This window comes from Sapajus apella, unplaced genomic scaffold (assembly GCF_009761245.1).
Source record: "Sapajus apella isolate SASKATOON/1434 unplaced genomic scaffold, GSC_monkey_1.0 scaffold122, whole genome shotgun sequence".
Taxonomy (NCBI): domain Eukaryota; kingdom Metazoa; phylum Chordata; class Mammalia; order Primates; family Cebidae; genus Sapajus; species Sapajus apella.
Genome location: NW_022437062.1, coordinates 5,960,435 through 5,979,173, shown reverse-complemented (window position 1 = coordinate 5,979,173; position 18,739 = coordinate 5,960,435). Strand labels below are relative to the sequence as shown.

The window sequence follows — 18,739 nt, the reverse complement described above, 5'->3', positions numbered from 1 at the left end:
ACAAGAAAATTCTCAGAATTTGTCTGTTTTCAGAACAAAGAATAAAAACATTTGATTGTGGTCTTGATTTTTTAAAATCTGTCCCCGTAGGTGTCATTCTTTGGAAATACAGCAATTTAAAATTTGCCATGCTTATTTAAAGAAAAAATAATGACTATTAAGAAGAGCATGGCAGTTTCTCCATTAATCTTGTTTTCTCCATAATCAGCAAAGTTAGGAGGAGACTGGGGTGATAAGGTTAAGACTTCATAACCAAGCCATAATCATTGTTTTATTAGTGAGGATTTCATAGCTTACATTAGTTGCAGCCAAAACACCTCAGAAGCTTACTGTGATAAAACTGTAGAATATTCTAGTGTCACATTATAAATGGACTACAATTGCACAATAACTTAGAATACAAATACCCAACAATGACAGGAAACATTTAATCATCAATGATTCAGATGCCCTTAAGAATTTCACAATACTCTAGACTTATGCTACTTCTGTTTGAATCTTGAAAACCTGGACATTTAAAACAATTTTTTTCATTGAGGTGAAATATACATGTATATTACCATCTTTCCCATTTTAACTGTACAATTCAGTGATAATAAATACATTTATGTTCTTTTTCCTCTGCTTCATCCATTCCCTCCCTCCTCCTCTCCCTCTTCCCCTTCCTGGCCTTAATCTACCCTCTATCTTCTTAAGATCCACTTTTTTAGTTCCTGCATTTGAGTGAGAATAATGCAATATTTCTCATTCTGTGCTTGGCTTAGTTCACTGAACATAATGGTTTCCAGTTCCATCTATGTTGCTGCAAATGACAGAATCTAATTCTTTTTTATGATTCAATACTACTCCATTGTGTATATATGCCCCATTTTCTTTATCCATTTATCCATTGATGAGCACTTAGGTTGATTCCATATTTTAGTGATTGTGAATAGTACTGAAATACTTATGAGAGTGATTTCCTTGCTTTTGGACATATACATAGTAGTGGAACTGCTAGATCACTAGAAAGGGGAAAGTTTCCCCCTTTCCACATCCTCACCATTAACTGTTATTGCCTGTCTTTTTGATATATGCCATTTTAAGCTGGGGGTGAGATGATTTCCCATTGTGGTTTTGAGCTGCATTTCTCTGATGATGAGTGATAAAACCCGGACATTTAAACTTTCTGGCTATTTGGACATAATTACAGTCTTATCATAGGTGACAAAATGAATGATGAAAAGAAGTAGAATATAGATATCTGATATGCTTGGCCTATTTTCCAGGAAACAAGGATTTAGCTGTCCTCGAGGGTCCCTGTGTGTTTACCTTGTTGTTATGTAATGATGTGTTGCTATGCATATTGTTATGTGTGTTAATTACATGTTGTTATGTAATGATAATGGTAATATTTTAGTCCTTCCAAACTATTTTATCAGTACTTCCCAAATTCTTTTACATCCCAGCACACATGGAAAGCGGTAACATGTAAATAGCACCCTAGAAAAACAGAAAAGGTTACTAGGGCTCTGGCCTCCCAGTGCCTATTCTTGCTCTCTCAGAGGTGAAAGAGACCTGCCTATATCTCTGCTCACCTAGAACCCATTGGAGTACCTTGGTAGAAAAGGTCTGGAAATGCCATTTTGGGGCCACCTCATCCGTGGTCCTCTAACTATCATGAAAATGAGTTTTTCTGGTGTCCTTGCACTCACAGAACCCCACCCTTTGGGTGAGGGAGGGACTCCAGGAGCAGAGAGAAGATGAGCAGCCTCACAGAAAGGAGGAGTTGGCATACATTCCCACGTGGAGTGAGCAGAAGTGCCAGCTGTTGTCTTCAGGGAATTTTGCTGACAGTATGAGAATGGGGCATGATGTCACAGGAACCTGGCTTGGCCAGCACAGCATGGTGTCCAAGGCAGCTGATCTGTTCATCCAGATTGAAATGATCTCTTCCCCTGCTGCTCCCACCCTCCCTTCTCCCTGCCAGTCTGAGTGATAATTGTAAAGCCATGCAGTTCCTTTCAGAAGTAGGCCATGGGAGCCAGGGCTGGGTGTTTCATGGCTGGCATGTTGCAATTATCACCAAGGATGGCTCTGATGACAGCATAATACATGTGGTGTTTTGTGCTAAAAAAGTCAATGCCAGTGGCTGAAAAAGCAAATCTTTCCAGAAATCTGAGCACAGTTTCAACATGACATTGGATCTGTGTAGGCCTCAACTTACGGTCACTTCTCTTCACTCTCAAGATTATTCCTACAAAACAGTCCGTTGACCCAGTCCTTGGGAAACTGTGAAGAGATAACATTCCTCTCTGCTCAGACACTCTTCAGCTCTTAACAGAGGGAGGCTCTATAAGGTGCCAGTGTCAGAGTCCAGAATTTAAATTTATCTGAACTTGAGAGGAAAGTGTTATCCTCAGAATAGAACTTTAAGGAACCCAAAATCCTAAGTTTACCCCTTAGGAGCTGTGTGACTTTGGGAATTTCAATGAACTCTGACCTTTGGGGGTGTGTGTATATATATATATATATATATAGCATCATACCCACTTCAAGACTTGCTAGACTTAACATCTTGAAAAACAATCATAAGTAAAATACTTAGCACAAAGTCTGACCCAAGGTAAATGACACAAGACAGCAAAAGTTGTTGCTATTGTTATATTTAGTTATTGTTGTATATACCACTCTTGTTTTTAGGAAGAGAGCTCTATAGAAAATTTTTACACATGCTTGCTAAATTCTTTTTAGGACTGACCAATCTCATGACTATCAGATTACAGATAACTAGAATTGTGACAGCAGTTGTAACCTCTTCAAAAATCTTACTAGGTCATGTTGGTGAGAAGATTGAACAAGAAATCTCAAGCAAGAAGAGAACAATTCAGACCACACACCCCTCCTCCACAACAATCTACAGACTCAAACATTTCCTCAAGACACCAAGAAGCTTAAGTATTCTTTTGCTGGAAAAGTTTTTTTAAAAATGATTATAATATATATTTAACGTTGACATTTTTATACCAAAGGCTATAGCTTAACCTTTTATATTATTGAACCACCTAAAATAAGTTAACTTTTCACATGGCATGACTATTTTTATTTATCTAACCATGAATTAGCAACCTGAAAAGGCTTTGCCTTATTCATTATTCAACATTAAGTTGCCGCTTCTCAATTTGAAGTAGGTTATTAATTTATAGACTGCCTTTACCTTAAGTCAACTGATGACAAAGCACAGTTGCAGAAGTAGATTTTGAAAATAAGCAGCTTAAAGCAGGAGAGTATTTGTTGGTTTTAATGTTTACTCAATAATTCAGTAAAAACAGAAAAAAAAAAAACAAGGAAAAGGAAGTTACTGTTATGCAGAAAAACATCTTCTTTACAGTTTTATTCAATGATTAAGTTTGCATTAAGAAGTATAATTTCTGCAACTTAGCTGACAATGATGAAGACTTTTGTGTGTTGACTATTACAGAAGGCAGATTCAAAATTTCTTTAGCAATCACAGAGCAACAGTTTTCCTGTTGCAAACTCAGAGAACATCCACTCAAGATAAGAATGCATAAAACCAAGAGACCAGGTGTAAGCTGTCCCTCCAAATTAGCATTTATAAAATGGGGCTTTCAAGGATTTCCACTCTGTTATTAATTCTTCTTCCTCCTCCTCCTTCCCTTCCTCCTTTCCCTCTTCCTCTTATCTTTCTTTTTTATGTGGAACACTAAGGCCAAAAAATTACTATGTATGTTAGCAATCATCTTGTCCAGCCATAATTTTACAGATAAATGGCAGTAAAGCCTAGTGGTTATGAGTGAAGGCTAGAAGTCGGTCTTTGCCTGAGCTCAAATCCTGGCTCATCTTCTCTTCACCTGTTCAACCTTTGGACAGGTGATTTACTTGTCTGTATTTGAGCTGTAAAATCAATGTTAGAGGTCCATGAAAGAATTTATAGCATTGAATTATTATGATAAATAAATGAGGCTTTACATAAGTATCGGCTGTGTTATTACAAATGGAAGAGCTGAGGTTGTGAGCAGTTAAGGAACCTGCATAGGTTCCTCAGCTAGTCAGCAGTGGAATCTAAGTCTTATTCCTGTCCGAGACTCCATATTCTACAAGTGAATAGTATGGTAGTGGACATACATCCTTTCTGCCTAAACAGCATCAATTCCTCCTTCTTGAATAATAGCAACCTAGCGCTTTCTTTGGAGAGCCACCTGACCCAAACTCTTAGTGTATGTTCATCAACTTTATGTGGGAGGAGTGCAAGGGTGTCACTCAACCTAAGCCTGGCCAATCAGAGGATTCCATCACCTTGGCCATAAAGTTTGGTTCAGGAGGGGTATGTAACTTCGGAGCAGTGAGGTGCCATCCAGGCTGTCTCCTGGAACAATTGGGGGAAAAATGCCCTTTTTCCTTTGGGATGTGACTATTAAGATATAAGTTCAGAGACTCCACTGCCCATCTACGTAAAAGCCTAAGTCAAAAAGAAGCCAAGAGAGGGAAAGATAGCTCATAAATGGAGAAAGAAATATTCCTGATGGCATCACTGGAGTGCCTGGATTGAGCCATACCTGAAGGTAGGGGAGATCTATCTTTGGACTTGTCAGTTAGTTCACCCAATGAAGTGGCTGCTGTCACTTACATTGAAAAATACTGACTTACACAGGCATTTAAAAACGATGCCATATAGTTATCACTTCAGGAACCAGCTTGAGTATTTCCTTGTATGAAAATACTCTGAAACCTAAATCTTCCTGTTACAGCATAAGAGAAATTTTGGCAGTCCTTACTTCATGATATTTTGATATTGTCTTGGTTAGGTGAGCAATACTGAGAAGGAAGTATAGGGTGGGCCTGGAGTCAGATCTGAGCTGGAATCTCAAGCTTCTTCTCCTAGTCAGCTCCCTTCTCCTTGGCTAACCACTTATTCTCTGTGAGACTTAGTTATCTTGTCTGAATAGACTTATTGCAAGAGCTCAATAAGATAATGCATGCAAAATACTAACATTAAGAAGACAGTAATGATTATAATAAAAATGATGAACATTTATTGATGTTAACTGGGTGCTAGACTCTGCTGAGCACTTTAAATGAGTGACTCACTTACTACTCATGATGACCCTGTGTGATAAGAGCTCCATTCCTCATTTTGCAGTTGAGAAAACTGAGAGACAGAGAGGTTAAGCAGTTTGCACAAATCTGGACAGCTAGTGAGTGATGGAGCCAGAACTCTTATTTCAGAAGCCAAGCTCATCACCACATTGTGAAATTGCCTCTCATCTCATCCAATAACAATTAGATGTTTAGGTTGTTGCTACTGATGACTGATTCCTGAAAAAAAATCAGAAGTTGACTTTGATTTTGAAGAAGAGATTATTTTTAAGAGACAGAGTCTTGCTATGTTGCCCAGTCTGGAGTGCAGTGGATATTCACAGGTGCAATCACAGTGCACCAGAGCCTTGAAATCCTGGGCTCAAATGATCCTCCTGCCTCAGCCTTATGAGTAGCTCAGTGAAGCAATGATTTTGAAGCAATTAGGCTGAAAGGCTCAGGGATGAATAGTGTGGTCATAGAGTCTTCTCTAGAGTAGTTCAAAAAGTCAGGAGTAGAGTTGAGTGAGAAGAAGCAAGTGTTATTTTGGGAAACTTTTGGTAACCTCTCTGAGTTTTGGCTTCCTCATCTGTAAAATGGTTTTACTTATGCCCTAGGTTTTTGTAAGGGTTAAAAGAGATCCTTATGAAAAGCACTTAGCAAGTTGCCTGGGGATTATCATTACCATACCATCATCACCATCACCATCACCATCATCACCGATATCATCACCAACAATGCCTATACTAACAGGCAGATCTTTGTCTGAAGTTTACATATGCTCACTGAATTTGGTTTTCCTCAGTAATCCTTCTTGGTGAACAGACCTTGTCTTTCTAGTTTAAATGAAAAGCAAAGCAAAACAAAAACCAAAAAATAAAAAAAAGAAAAATCTGCAACCTAAGAGATTCCGTTTATCAGCCACCTCCTAACAGCAAGCAAAATGGCCCAGGGAGAGCTTCCAAAAAGAAGACTGAGGTGGATTCTGCATGACTGTCTTTCCCTACTCCCTGCTCTACATCTCTGCAGTGAACACATCACATAGGGCCCTGAGAAATCACACTGGGAAGAGGGCAAAATTTTAGCACAAGAAAGCTATTCAGTAACTAAAGACCAACTGTGTCTGTCACAGTTTTTTCAAGACAAAGTGCTCACTGGGCCTTGACCCTCCCCAAATGTGCCTAAGTGGTCATTTTTAGGCTCTTGCTTATATTTCAGTGAAATGGTCTGTACTAGGGGTACACCTCCATCTCCCCATTTGTTCATCCAACCTCTTCCAGGTGGCATGTTCACAGAGTCCTCCTCCCAGAGGAAGTGCTGTCCTTGTCCCCACTTTTCCTTACCACCTCCAGTCAATAGCAGAACAGCAAGGGACAGTACCTTGGCACCCCGCTTGTCATAGGTAGACATCTCCTGGTGAGTGCTACTTAGGGACCAACCAAAGCTTTGCCTGCTAGGAAAAGTGCGAAGATGAGCACTCTTGGTCCTGTTGGGTGGAGCAGAAAGGAGGACTACAGACACCATTTTATGTGTAGTGTGCAACATCTAACTGGGAGATTGAGAGAAAAGGGGGCATTCAGTCTAGCCGTTGCCAGGAGATGACGTTTTTCTATTCCCTTCATTTTTCTATTCTTTTGCCAGAGATTCACATTTTATTACTGATTATCTACTCCACCCAGGAAAGGTATATAACTCCCTTGAAGATAACACCAAGAACAGAGGGTGGACAGTCTTGAAAGCGGTGTTGTGCCTGCTCCTCTTGTTCATCTACCACAGGAAGACAAATCTTGTGGTCTGTCCTGCTTACCTTGGTGAAATACTTTCAAAATTTACAAGCACGTTATTAGTAAGAATAAATAACATAAATAAAAGTGCCTGACTGGGTGTCATGTGCTTTAGGATAAAACTTAACAGTTTTCATCCGTTGTCTTTTCATCTCCTTGGTGATGTAAGAATAGGAATGAAAATTTTAAGAAGCTTTGCTGGTCACCCCTTTTACTGTAAAGTTAAATATGCTCATTGTCAAAAATAAGACAATATATAAAGGCATAAAGCGTCAGAGATCACACAAACTATCCCACCATTTAGTGTTGAGATTTTTAAATGTATCAATATATATATAAACACATATTGCCCCCAAAATCTTATCTTTGTATCCTGCTTTTCATTCAAGATATTCTCAGCATGTTAAAATATGTTAAAACATATAGACACACTTTAACATTTTAAAATTACTTTCTTTTATAGTATTTCATTGTATAGAGGTAATTTATTTCACCAATTCCCTATTGATGGACACTTAGATTGTTTTCAAATGATTTTAAAATAAACAATTTATCTATAAATCTTGGACCTGATGTTTATTTTCTTAGGAGGTAATTCCTAGATTCTGAATCAAAGAGTTTTTCCACTTTCAAACTGCTTTGTTAACTGTAACTAAATTAACTTCCAGAAACTTTTTTTTCTTTGAGTTAGAATCTCACTCTGTCACTCTGGCTGGAGGGCAGTGATGTAATCATGGCTCACTGAAGACTCAACCTCCTGGGTCCAAGAAATCCTCCTGTCTCAGCCTACTGAGTACCTGGGACTACAGGCGTACCCCACCATGCCCAGCGAATTTTTTGTAGAGATTGGTTGTGCATGCTGGTCTTGAACTCTGGGCTTCAGGTAATTCCCCTGCCTCAGCCTCCCAAAGTGCTGGGATTACAGGTGTGAGGCACCACACCCCTCAGAAGGTTTTAAGAGAATCAAATTACTTTTCACTTTTGCATGGACCAAGGCATAGAGAGATTCAATGTCTTGCTGTAAGTAATTCAATTACTCACTAAGGTGCTTACAGATCCATCTGTTAAAAATCTTAATGTTTTGAAACTAGAGAGACCCACTGAAATCACTTAATCCAAATCTGCCTTTTGTAAAGACAATTAAGAAAGGAAGGAGTATAATTCTTTAATTTTTTTTAGATGGTGTCTCACTCAGTCACCCAGGCTAGAGTGCAGTGGCATGATCTTGGCTCACTGCAACCTCCACTTTGTGGGTTCAAGCAATTCTCCTGCCTCAGCCTCCTGAGTAGCTGGGATTACAGGGATGTGCCACCATGCCCAGCTAATTTTTTTATTTCTAGTAGACACAGGGTTTTGCCATGTTAGTCAGGCTGGTCTCAAACTCCTGATCTCAGGCGATCCTCCCACCTCGGCTTCCCAAAGTGCTGGGATTACAGGCATGAGCTGCCACACCCGGCCATGGAAGGAAAGTATGTAATTATTGAACCCAGAGTTATCTCTCTTCAGTCCTTCTTTGAGCTGGAGGATGGTGTCTGCAACTTGACATGATGCCATCCTGCCAATATAAGGCTATAAACTCTAATTTTTCTTTAATGAGTTTATATTTTTCTGGCACCACAAACTCAACCAACCCCACCATGTAGACCACAGACAGGGTGCAGACAGGATCTCAGATCTGGTGCCTTAAAACATTTTTTTTTTTAAACCTGGAAATGTTTCTCTTCAAGCCCCTTCTAGACCTAAGATTCAGGAATGCTCTTTAGACAGTTTCCTTAGAATCCTGTGTGATTAGTAGCTGGCCCTTCCTGATGACCACTAGGCGTCAGAGTTTCCCATTTCTCCTCCAACGGTGCTGCTTACTCAGTAATTAACTCATTTGCTCAGAGTCATTAGCTCTTATCTAAGGGAACTTCTTTGTCATCACGTGAACATGGCATTCATGATGCAGAATCCTAGCAGACTGCAACAGGACTCAGTAAGTTTGCCTGTCTCTGAGTTACAGCTTTTCAACAGGGTTCTTCATTGCAAAGACCAAGCCTTAAACCAAGGGGAAAGCAGAAGAAAGACCAATAACCATGCCCTTCACCATTCCTGAGTGAAGCCACAGAATGCTACTTCCTGTCACTGCACTGCACAGATATCGCACCCTCAATGCTAATGGGGTGCTGGTGTGTGCAGCTCTGAGCACTCTCCCTCATTCATCTTAAGGACAATGCGGTACTAATGCAGTTAACAACAGGCTCTGAATTCTGTATGTCAGGTAGGTTGAAATAGAACAGCATATCATCAACCATGTATTATTCAGTGTCCGTCACACACAGGGCACTACACTTGAAGTCCAAAAAAAGGTTATTTTCGTTCATTTGGTCAAATATTCAAAAAGTATATTTGAACATCTGCCAGGCACTAGGAATCCTGTGATGAAGAAAATGGCATGTGGCAAACACATCAGCAGTACAGCTTGAGTAATGCAAGGCCACTTTCACACCACATCCAAGTCCAGGTTGCATGGGCCTTCCTGCCTTAGAGGAAGCTGTATGGATGGGATTAAAGTGATGGCCCATGTCTCCCACTCAAAGTGACTTTTTGCCTGCAACCTACATCATCTTCTTGGAAGAACTTAATGTTATAGACTCATCATTTTCCTACTTCCTTCCCTCCCTACCTGACAACATCCTTGAGAGAAAGAGACAAACAGCAACTCATCTCAGGTAGGGGAGAACTGAGACAGAGAAAGGAGAAGAGGTTCTTTTCAAGTCACATAGAAGAGCAGAGGCCAAACTGAAATTCCAGACTCTATAAGCTACTTTATATGGAGCCCATGGACATGCTTTTCAACCAACAAACAGATACATATAACACCATATAGAGTTTCTTTCCTTTTTTTTTTGACACAGGGTCTCACTCTGTTACCCAGGCTGCAGTAGGAGGATCATGGCTCATTGCAGCCTTGATCTCCTGGGCTTAGGTGATCATCTCACCTCAGCCTCCTGAGTAGTTGGGACTACAGGCATGTGCCACCATGCCCAGCTAATTTTTTTTTCTTATAGTAAAGACAAGGTCTCACTGTGTTGCTCCTGAGCCAAAACAATCTTCCCACTTTAACCTCCCAAACTGTTAGGATTACAGGCATAAGCCACGGCGCCAGACCCTAAATAGAGTTTCTTACCAAGGAGAGTCACTTAGCAAATATTAGCAGATTGATGAATGAGAACACAACACTTCATTTTGTGAACTAGTTTCTATGAAACATAGTATCCTGCCTATAATGCCTCTGAGAAGAAAAACTCTCATCCTGGAGACATCTTCTCACCTTCCTTTCCTAAAGAAAGACAGAACATTTCTTGACAGGCAGTCACTGACTCACCTGGGCAAATGCTTCAGTTGCAATTTCCTACAGCGCATGTCAAGCCTTTGTAGAATCACTTCAACCAGAACAACAGCTGAGTCCCTGTACCTGAAATTCATTTAGATCAACTTAAATTTGTCAAAAAACAACAACAACAACAACAACAACAACAACAAACCATTATCAGATTGTATCTTCCTAAAGAAAAAAAAAAGAATATTTTCCATTTGGTTATTTGGAACTTTGCTTAACACTTCCAGGGATTTTTTGTTGTTGTTGTTATTAAATAATAACATCTCTACAAGATATGGCTAAAACAATGAGACAATGTTCTCAAGACCCACAAAAAAATCATTTATCTTAGATAAATCTATCTTTATATTCCCATTTTACAGATGAAAATGTACAACACAATATGGTCCCCACTAGGTATGAATGAAGAGCCTATCTGTACTTAGAGATAGTCCAAATTGTAAGTGAAGAGCATTCAGTAGATCAGAATTGGATTTCTTTATTTATTCACATAGTAACCAAATATTTGTCTCTTCAGTCCCTCCTCAAAAGAAGGAGGGTGCCCACAACTTGACATGGAATTCATCCACCTTGACATCAGCTTATGTAGCATCCTGAAGGAGCCTCTTATACCTAGATAATACCCAAAAAACCCAGATAATGATAATGTGGGTTATTTTGGCATCTTTGCCTTGGGAATCCACTGGAGAAGGAGAAAGATTAATCCAAGAAAAGAAAGAAAATATCCTAATTCCCTATTCAATTAATCTTCTCATTAGCTTTAGATGCTGCAAATTTACCCATATTAACTATGAGAACCAGTTACACCTACAATAACGATATGAAGCTGTGATCTACAATAAAGAAGAGCTACAATGCACTAGATCTTAAATTTTAAGCACTTCTTGCTACCTGTCTAGATTTCTGCATAATTTCCCCATTATGGTTGATATGCTTATTAAACATAAGAAGACTCTTTTTGTGATTTTTGTCATAAGTTCACTTTTGAGTAAGTTCAAGATGGTAGTGTGCGATGATCACACCTGGGCATAAACACTACCCTCCAGCCTGTGCAACTTGTCACTGAGAAAACAAAGGCAGTAATGTAAAAATGTATTAAAAGAAACATAAAACATCCCACGCCAACAGGCAACAATAACCTTTCGTTTGTGATAAATGCATTCTCCATTTTCCTCTCCATAAACACACACTTTAAATAAATCAGAATTGCCCTTTTTTCTACACTTTACTTTGAAGTACTTAGGGAACAAAGTACTATTTCCAAAACAAACAAGCAAGCCTAATAACGACAAGGACAAAAACAACACTACCAGCATCTTTACAGTTCATGAGTCTCAGGCCTTCCTTTTCAATCTGCACTGCCAGACTTCACCCAGTTCTACTCCAGCGTCTTCTTCCTCTTCCTAAGAAATGCTTAGAGTGGCTCTGAGAGCCACATTACTTTCCTTTTTCTGTGACTCCTAAGAAGGGGAATGACAGCAATGACTCACTCACCCAACCCAATGCCAGGGCAGCACCTCACCTAACAGCCTGGCACCCGGGCTGCTGGCTCCCCAGGTTGGTCCAGTTCTCATCACCCGGGTCATCTGAAAAACTGAACTGGGCAGCTCAGCTCTTGAGTAGCCCTTCCACTACTGGGAAGATGTTTTCTGAAGAACTACCCAGCAATCACATTAGCTACAGTTGAAAAACAAGATATTCGCACTTTTAGATGTAGAGATCAGCTTCTGGGGTATAAGAAAACAGGACCCACAGTCAGGCAGGTCCTTTAAAAATGTGGGCATTGAGATATCCAAACCCTTAGTTTCTCAACAAAACCACACTTTGCCCTGGGAGCTGTGGAGGATTTGGAGATGGGAGCTTGCATCCTCATTTGGGACACTACACTAAACCAGGAATAGGAGTTTCCAAAATATACTCCTACCCAGGACTCTATATCACCTACACCATCCTCACTACTGTTAAGAAACGAAGAGTGAAAGTCTGGGAATCTAATAAGTACCTAGCAGTCAACTCAAATTATTGCTGGGCTTAGCTTATTGGCTCCTCCGACCTTATAGAGTCAAAGCCTGGACAGCTCATCACAATTAACTAATAAAAGTAGTTCACTAAATACAATTTTTTTGTGACAGCCACTTAATTGTCATTGGATTAGTTTATTGAGAGTTTGTTCCCTGGTATTCAGGGAAGTGTATTCGCTTATTCTGTTTTGCAAGAAACTATACTCAGTATCACTTTGTACTCAGTGCTATGGGGGATGAAAAGAATTGTGGCCCATGGGGAGAATACTGTCCAGTACAGGCTGCATTGCACTTATATAATATCTGCTATTCAAAATGATACCCAACCATGGACAATTAGGTGACCTGGAATGTGTAAAATGTTTGTGCAGATGTATGTTAAAAAATAAATAAATAAATAAAGTCCGGAAGTAGGGAATTGGGTATAACAAGATGTTTTACTGAGACTAGGTTATCTTTGGGGGATGGGAGTTCAAATAATTTTTATTTTCCTGAATAAATATATATTATTTTGAAAGTTATGTTTTAAAACTCAAATATTAGCTAGGCATAGTAACTCACACCTATAATTCCAGCACTTTGGGAAGCCAAAGTGGGTGGATCACTTGAGCCCAGAAGTTCGAGACCAGCAACATGGCAAAACCCCACCTCTACAAAAAAATACAAAAATTAGCTGATCATGCTGGTGCGTGCCAGGAGTCCCGGCTATTTGGGAGGCTGAGGCAGGAGAATCACTTCAGCCCAAGAAATCAAGGCTGCACTGAGCCGTGAACACACCACTGTACTCCAGACTGCATGACAGTGTGAGATAAATAAATAAATAAATAAACAAATCTCAAAAAAAAATATAGATTTTGGATGATGGAGTGCTTTCTTACTGCTGGGACAAGCGGAAAGGCTTTGTGGAAGAGGGGCACATGAACTCTGCTGTGACTTCAGAAGGTGGAAAAGGAGATGGGGAATTAGGTGTATGGCAGGGACAGTATACTTGTTATCTGAAAATTGTTAAGTACCTCTGTTTGATGACAGTGTGGAGTAAAAGTGGGCTGTAAGCTGACATGAGCCTAGAAAAGGAAGTTGAGAATTTATTGGAAAGACTGTTAAGTGCTGGGCTCTGGAAACTGGATGTGAGTTAGTAGTCAATGGGATCATAGAAGGTTCTCTAATAGGGGAGAATTTGGTCAAAGCAGGGCACTGGGGAGGTTAACATAGGAGGTGTTCAGGCTGCCTTTTGAAAGGACAGAGACTAGAGGCAAGGAGATAGATGTGGAGGCTCCTCTTAGCATCTAGGACTAAGTTGACACAAGCTAGAGCTCAGTGGTGCTTGAAAAAATAGAAAAAAGGAGGGGAGGCTATCATACACCAGGAAAAGGACTTGTTTCACTCCAAGGCACTTACTTATGAGCTCAAAGGAGAGAAAAGACAAATGTAATTTCAATATACAATGTTTCATAACAGTAATGAGACTGATTTTCAGATGTAGTTTACAGAATTACCCTCTTCATTATATAGGCACATATTTTTTTTTAAATGTCTATAATTCCATTGTTGATGGGCCATTATCTGTGAAGGCATGCACAGACGTGGAAGAGCCAAATTGGTTCACAAACATCATGAGAACATCAGAGCCCAGAGGAGAAAGCGTTCCTAGCTCTCAAGTCTCAATGGAATGTCCTCATTAGGTCACAGCACAAGGTTTTCCAAGCGGGGGAAGGTCACTTTCCCCTCAAATGATTGAAGTATTCTAAATGCTGAACCATGCAATGCCCTGAGCACATGTAGCAGATGGAGCAGAGGGGGCAGGAGGGGCTTTTGGAAAATCCACTTTTATTTCAGCAATTTGATAATAATCATTCCTCTGAAGCATTTGCAAGCTAGACTTTTCGCCCATCCCAATACAGAGATGCAGGCGAGCAGTGCTCACCTTGCTGGAAAGAGGCACAGACTTTCGATAACCTTCTTAAGAGGCTTATAAAATATTTATTCCAATAAGCTGGTGGTTAAAACTAAAATTCTTAAGCTTTTCATAAATCATCACATTCAGATGCACATGACTTTATGTGAATTTAGTCCAAATTTCTCCTTGCCTTTTGTCACAATTTTCATGTTACTTTCCCCCCTTCATTTCCTGATAATGTCCTTAAACTTGGAGTCTTTTCTGCTTACCCCAATCTCTACCTCTATGATCCGTTATCATTTACCTTAAGAGAGGCTAGTGAATTTGGAAGCAACCCCTTTAATACTAATTTCCATACAATGCATTTTTGTCAAATGAAAAGGGGAGACAGCATGGCCATACTTGCAACCAGATACAGACATGGGGCAGTTTATGTATTAGGACTTCCTTGATAAGTGTTGGTCAAATATACATAAAAACTCCCAGATGAGAGAGGATCAAAGGCATGGAACATCTCAGGTAAAGCACATGCGTGGTATGCAGACCTGCAGCCTCTGCCCCCTGCAGGTGCTGTGGAAACCTGGAGCTATAGAGTAAATAAGATATGCTCCCTCACCGTGCAACGTGGAGAAAGACTTAGAAACAAGTGTCAATGTGGTTATGAGTCTTTTGAATAAATATTGAAGATTAGGACCTCATTGAGTATCTTGATTTGGTATAACTAGATATGGCTGTGTTAGGCTTATCTGCCCAGTGATACATTGAAAGAATAGATCCATTCATTCTTTAGAGTCAACAAGGACTGTCTGGCAACTTCCAAAATGTCTTGGGCTTTCCAAGTAAAGCCACAGAATGCCACTCCCTGTCACCGCACTTTGTAGATATCTACACCCTCTTCGCTAATAGGGTGCTGTTGTGGGTAGCCCTGAGAACCACCCCTTATTTATCTTAAGGACAATGCAATGCTAAAGCAGTTGACAGCAGGCTCCAAATACTGTACAAAGATGGTTAAACATAATAGCACATCATCAGGCGAACATTCATTAAGTGTCTACTGCACATAGTGTGCTGCACTTGAAGTCCAGAAAAGGGTATTGTCAATCTGTTAGTTGGCCAATTATTCCACAAGTGTTTATTGAGCACCTCCTCTATGCCAGGCATTAGGGATCCTGTGATGAAAAAGAAATCAAGAATCTACTGGCAGTATAGCTTGTGCAATAAAAGAATACGTTTATGTCACATCCAAGTCCAGGCTGCTTGATCCCTCTGGCCTTAGAAAAGACTATATAGATGGGATTAAAGCCAGGACCCATGTCTCCTAATCAAAGTGACTTTCTCTGGCGACCAATGTCACCTTCTTGGAGGACCTTAGTGTCAAAGCCTCAGCACTTCTTCACTTCCTTCTCTCCTTACCTTACAGCATTCCTGAGAGAGGAAGACAAATAACACTCTCATCTCAGATACAGAAAAACTGAGACAGAAAAATGTGTTCAGAGGTTTGCTCAAACCAGACAGAAGGACAGAAGTCAAACCAGAATTTAGGCTCCATGAGCTACATTATATGGGGCCTCTTGAAACATGGTTTTCAACCAACACACAGTAACAGCAAACAATGCTGTCCAAGTTCTACCATCTAAGTGGTGTTAGAGAAATAACACCACTCTATGTGGGAAGGAAAGTGAAGGACAAACAGGTTAACCAGACAGAGTTAACTTGATGGATTAATCCATGCAGAATACTTCATAGAAATGGGTTGAGTTTATTCAAAGAACCCAGGGTAAAAAAGAGTTTAAGTTAAACTACAGGAAAGGTGGCAAAGCCTGCATCCAATGAAATACCTCCAATAAGAGCCTGAGACCTGTCCGTCAATTTTTCAGACCAACAATGCTGGCCAGTGTTTGCCAGATCAAAACATGATCAGCAACATGAATTAATTCATATCTTAACCCCTGTTATTCAGCACGTTTCTACTCTCCCTCTGAATTGACTGAGTATAAAAACCAGCTCTAGTCTGAACAGTTAAATATGCATAACAATTATTTCTGAGAACTGTGCTTTTTGTAAATGAGTGATGGAAGTCACGCATGTACAGACTGACATGTTTCCTCGCAACTGAACTGTTTCTGTGGCTCAGGAGGCTCAGAGCTGGTGCACAGACGTGCCCTCACTGCCTCCAGCCATCTCTGCCCTGTCCAGCTGCCAGGACTGCTTGGACAGACACTGGAAAGTACATGGTGTTTTCTGCCCTTCAGCCCTCCCTGATAACCATGCTGCTGTCCCTCATCTTTCAGAACAAGACCCTACTGTTCCTCAGGCAGAAACCTCACGGTCCCCGGCATGTTGGAAGTTCTCATGTGCAGATCATTGTGTTGAGTGTACTTGCGTGCATTTTCCATTTGACATGGAGTGTTTGATTATTTGACCCAGATTGCCCAGGAGAGGCAGTAATGTGATCGGTAGGACCAGGTAGGTTTCCTGGAGGACAATGAAAGAGTTAAAAAACAAAAAGAAACAAAGAAACCAGAGCAGAAATGGGCTGTGCCGAGCAGATCTGCCAGAAACCCTGGAAAGGTTTACCAGACAGCTTGTTGCTAAAAGTATGTCTAATGTTTACCGATAAACATGTTTACAAGTCTAGGAACAACTTCTGAGAAAGAATCAAGCAATATAAAATGAAACCTAGTTTTTTAAAACACCCAAATTGCCTTTCATTTGAATGGCCAAGCAGTGGCTTTGTGAGGGAGAAGAATAGAAGATGACACATGTGGTGTGTTTTTGAGGGTGCTGGGAAGAAGACGCCCCTCCTTCCGAAACAGTCATATCCCTCTTCCTCCACCCCCATCCTGCCAAGACACCTGCAAGCCCAGACTTAGAAATATAGTTCCTCTAAATTCCACCTTTTTAGGCTTCTCATTTAACATATACAACCTTTCAACTACCACCCACCATGACCCCTAAGATCTCACTGGTCATGGCTTCTTCAGCTTGCTTTTGGCCTCAGTTCCATAAGGGAGCTCTGGGTATTTGGAATAGGGCCATGGATAGCATGACCTCGGAGGAAAAATGAGTAATGAGAGACAAGGAGGTCCAGAAAGGAAATGAGGAAGGCTGAAAGAAACACGGTTCTTGGTTCCATCTAGGGCAGCCCCATGCTAAGCTAGGCACAAATGGGCAAAAGCGGCTGAAGAAAATCCTTTTGTAAGCACACAGCCTAATTTCTACATGAAGTCTTTGGATGTTTGAATCTGCCAGCTCTTCTGAATTTCTCCAAGTTATTATTGGAAGGCAGAGTAAACTTGAAGAAGGTGTTTAGATGATGTGTGTGTGTACACACATGCATAAACACTTGCATGTTTGTACAACTGCTCCCTCTGAGGTGGTGTTGACTTCCATATAGCCTCTGAAATACATCGGGACCAAGTTTTGCGATAGTTAATTATTATACGTAAATAAGCAACGAGAGTAACCAGACTCTTCACCATAAATGTCCTGCATGAAAATTGACCCCTGCTTAACACCTCAGCTATTTTAAAGATACACGTACAAACTCCTCAGCTCTGCTAATCTGCAAAGTCTCAAATGTCCTTGCTTTCAGGCTCTGTTGGCTCTCCTGACAAGGAAAGCTGGTGTCAGGGAATAACTAGGTTCTGTTTGAGACGGGGAGGTAAATGTCAAGAGCTTATTATTCCTGGTCACCTTGTTAGACATTCATATGAAAATCCTGAAGAAAATAACACATATATGCAGAATATTGACGTCAATGAGAATAACTACAATGGTTAGAGAGAAATCAACCCATTTCTTTTCAAAGCATCTAGCCATGAAGTTTTAGAGCATGGACCCAAAGTAAACCAAAAACATACTAGATTAATCTCTCTGTAGAGCACTGAACAGAAAGGCTAGGTTTCATTCTATAAACAAATTGGCTAGCAGACATAGATGAAAATTTTATATCAATGACATTCTTTACCCCACTCCTTGATAGAATTTATAGATTCTATGCAAATCTTTCATCCTCTCTCTCACACCCCATCCTGACAAACATCCAATGTGAGCCATTAAGGAGAGATTCATAGATAAAAATGTTTTGGAATAAATTAAAGCTGGGTTGTAATGCACAATCCCCTTGTGTAGACTATGAGGTTCAGGAGAAACCATTATTTCTGCCTCTGTCAAGTGCAGAATAATTGAGTATTTTCAGATCCGTATTCCAAAATGGTTAGTCCTTAGATAAATTCAATGTCAATAAAATGGTGAAATTTTTATTTTTATGCAGATACTGCAGTTGCAGGAGTATGAGGAGAGAAAAATCTCTAAGAAACCTGAGCAAAATAAAAAACCTGAATCACAGATGTTTATGAATGATAATCCTGGACTCTTACTCCACAGAGTGTCCATCCTAAAGACTTGCCTGATTAGCTTGAGCTGGGGTATGTGAGGTTGTATACTCTATTTTCTTACACCATTTTCACTGTGACAGGCAGCATTGCGGGGTGCTCAGTGTTGGGGGGGGTGTATCTCAGCTTGAATTAATGAGAGCACTCGGCCTGAAGGTATGGGATAGAGACAGGAAGTTACA

At 40.2% G+C, this 18,739-nt stretch overlaps 1 long non-coding RNA gene across 1 annotated transcript; it reads right to left on the bottom strand.

Moving 5' to 3' along the window:
* Positions 1-702: 702 nt before the first annotated feature.
* LOC116538809 lies at positions 703-17,643 on the bottom strand. The gene is made up of 3 exons (XR_004263786.1): positions 17,633-17,643; positions 12,190-12,193; positions 703-945 (listed from the first exon to the last, which is right to left on the bottom strand). It is a non-coding gene; the product is annotated as an uncharacterized LOC116538809 (long non-coding RNA).
* Positions 17,644-18,739: the final 1,096 nt, after the last annotated feature.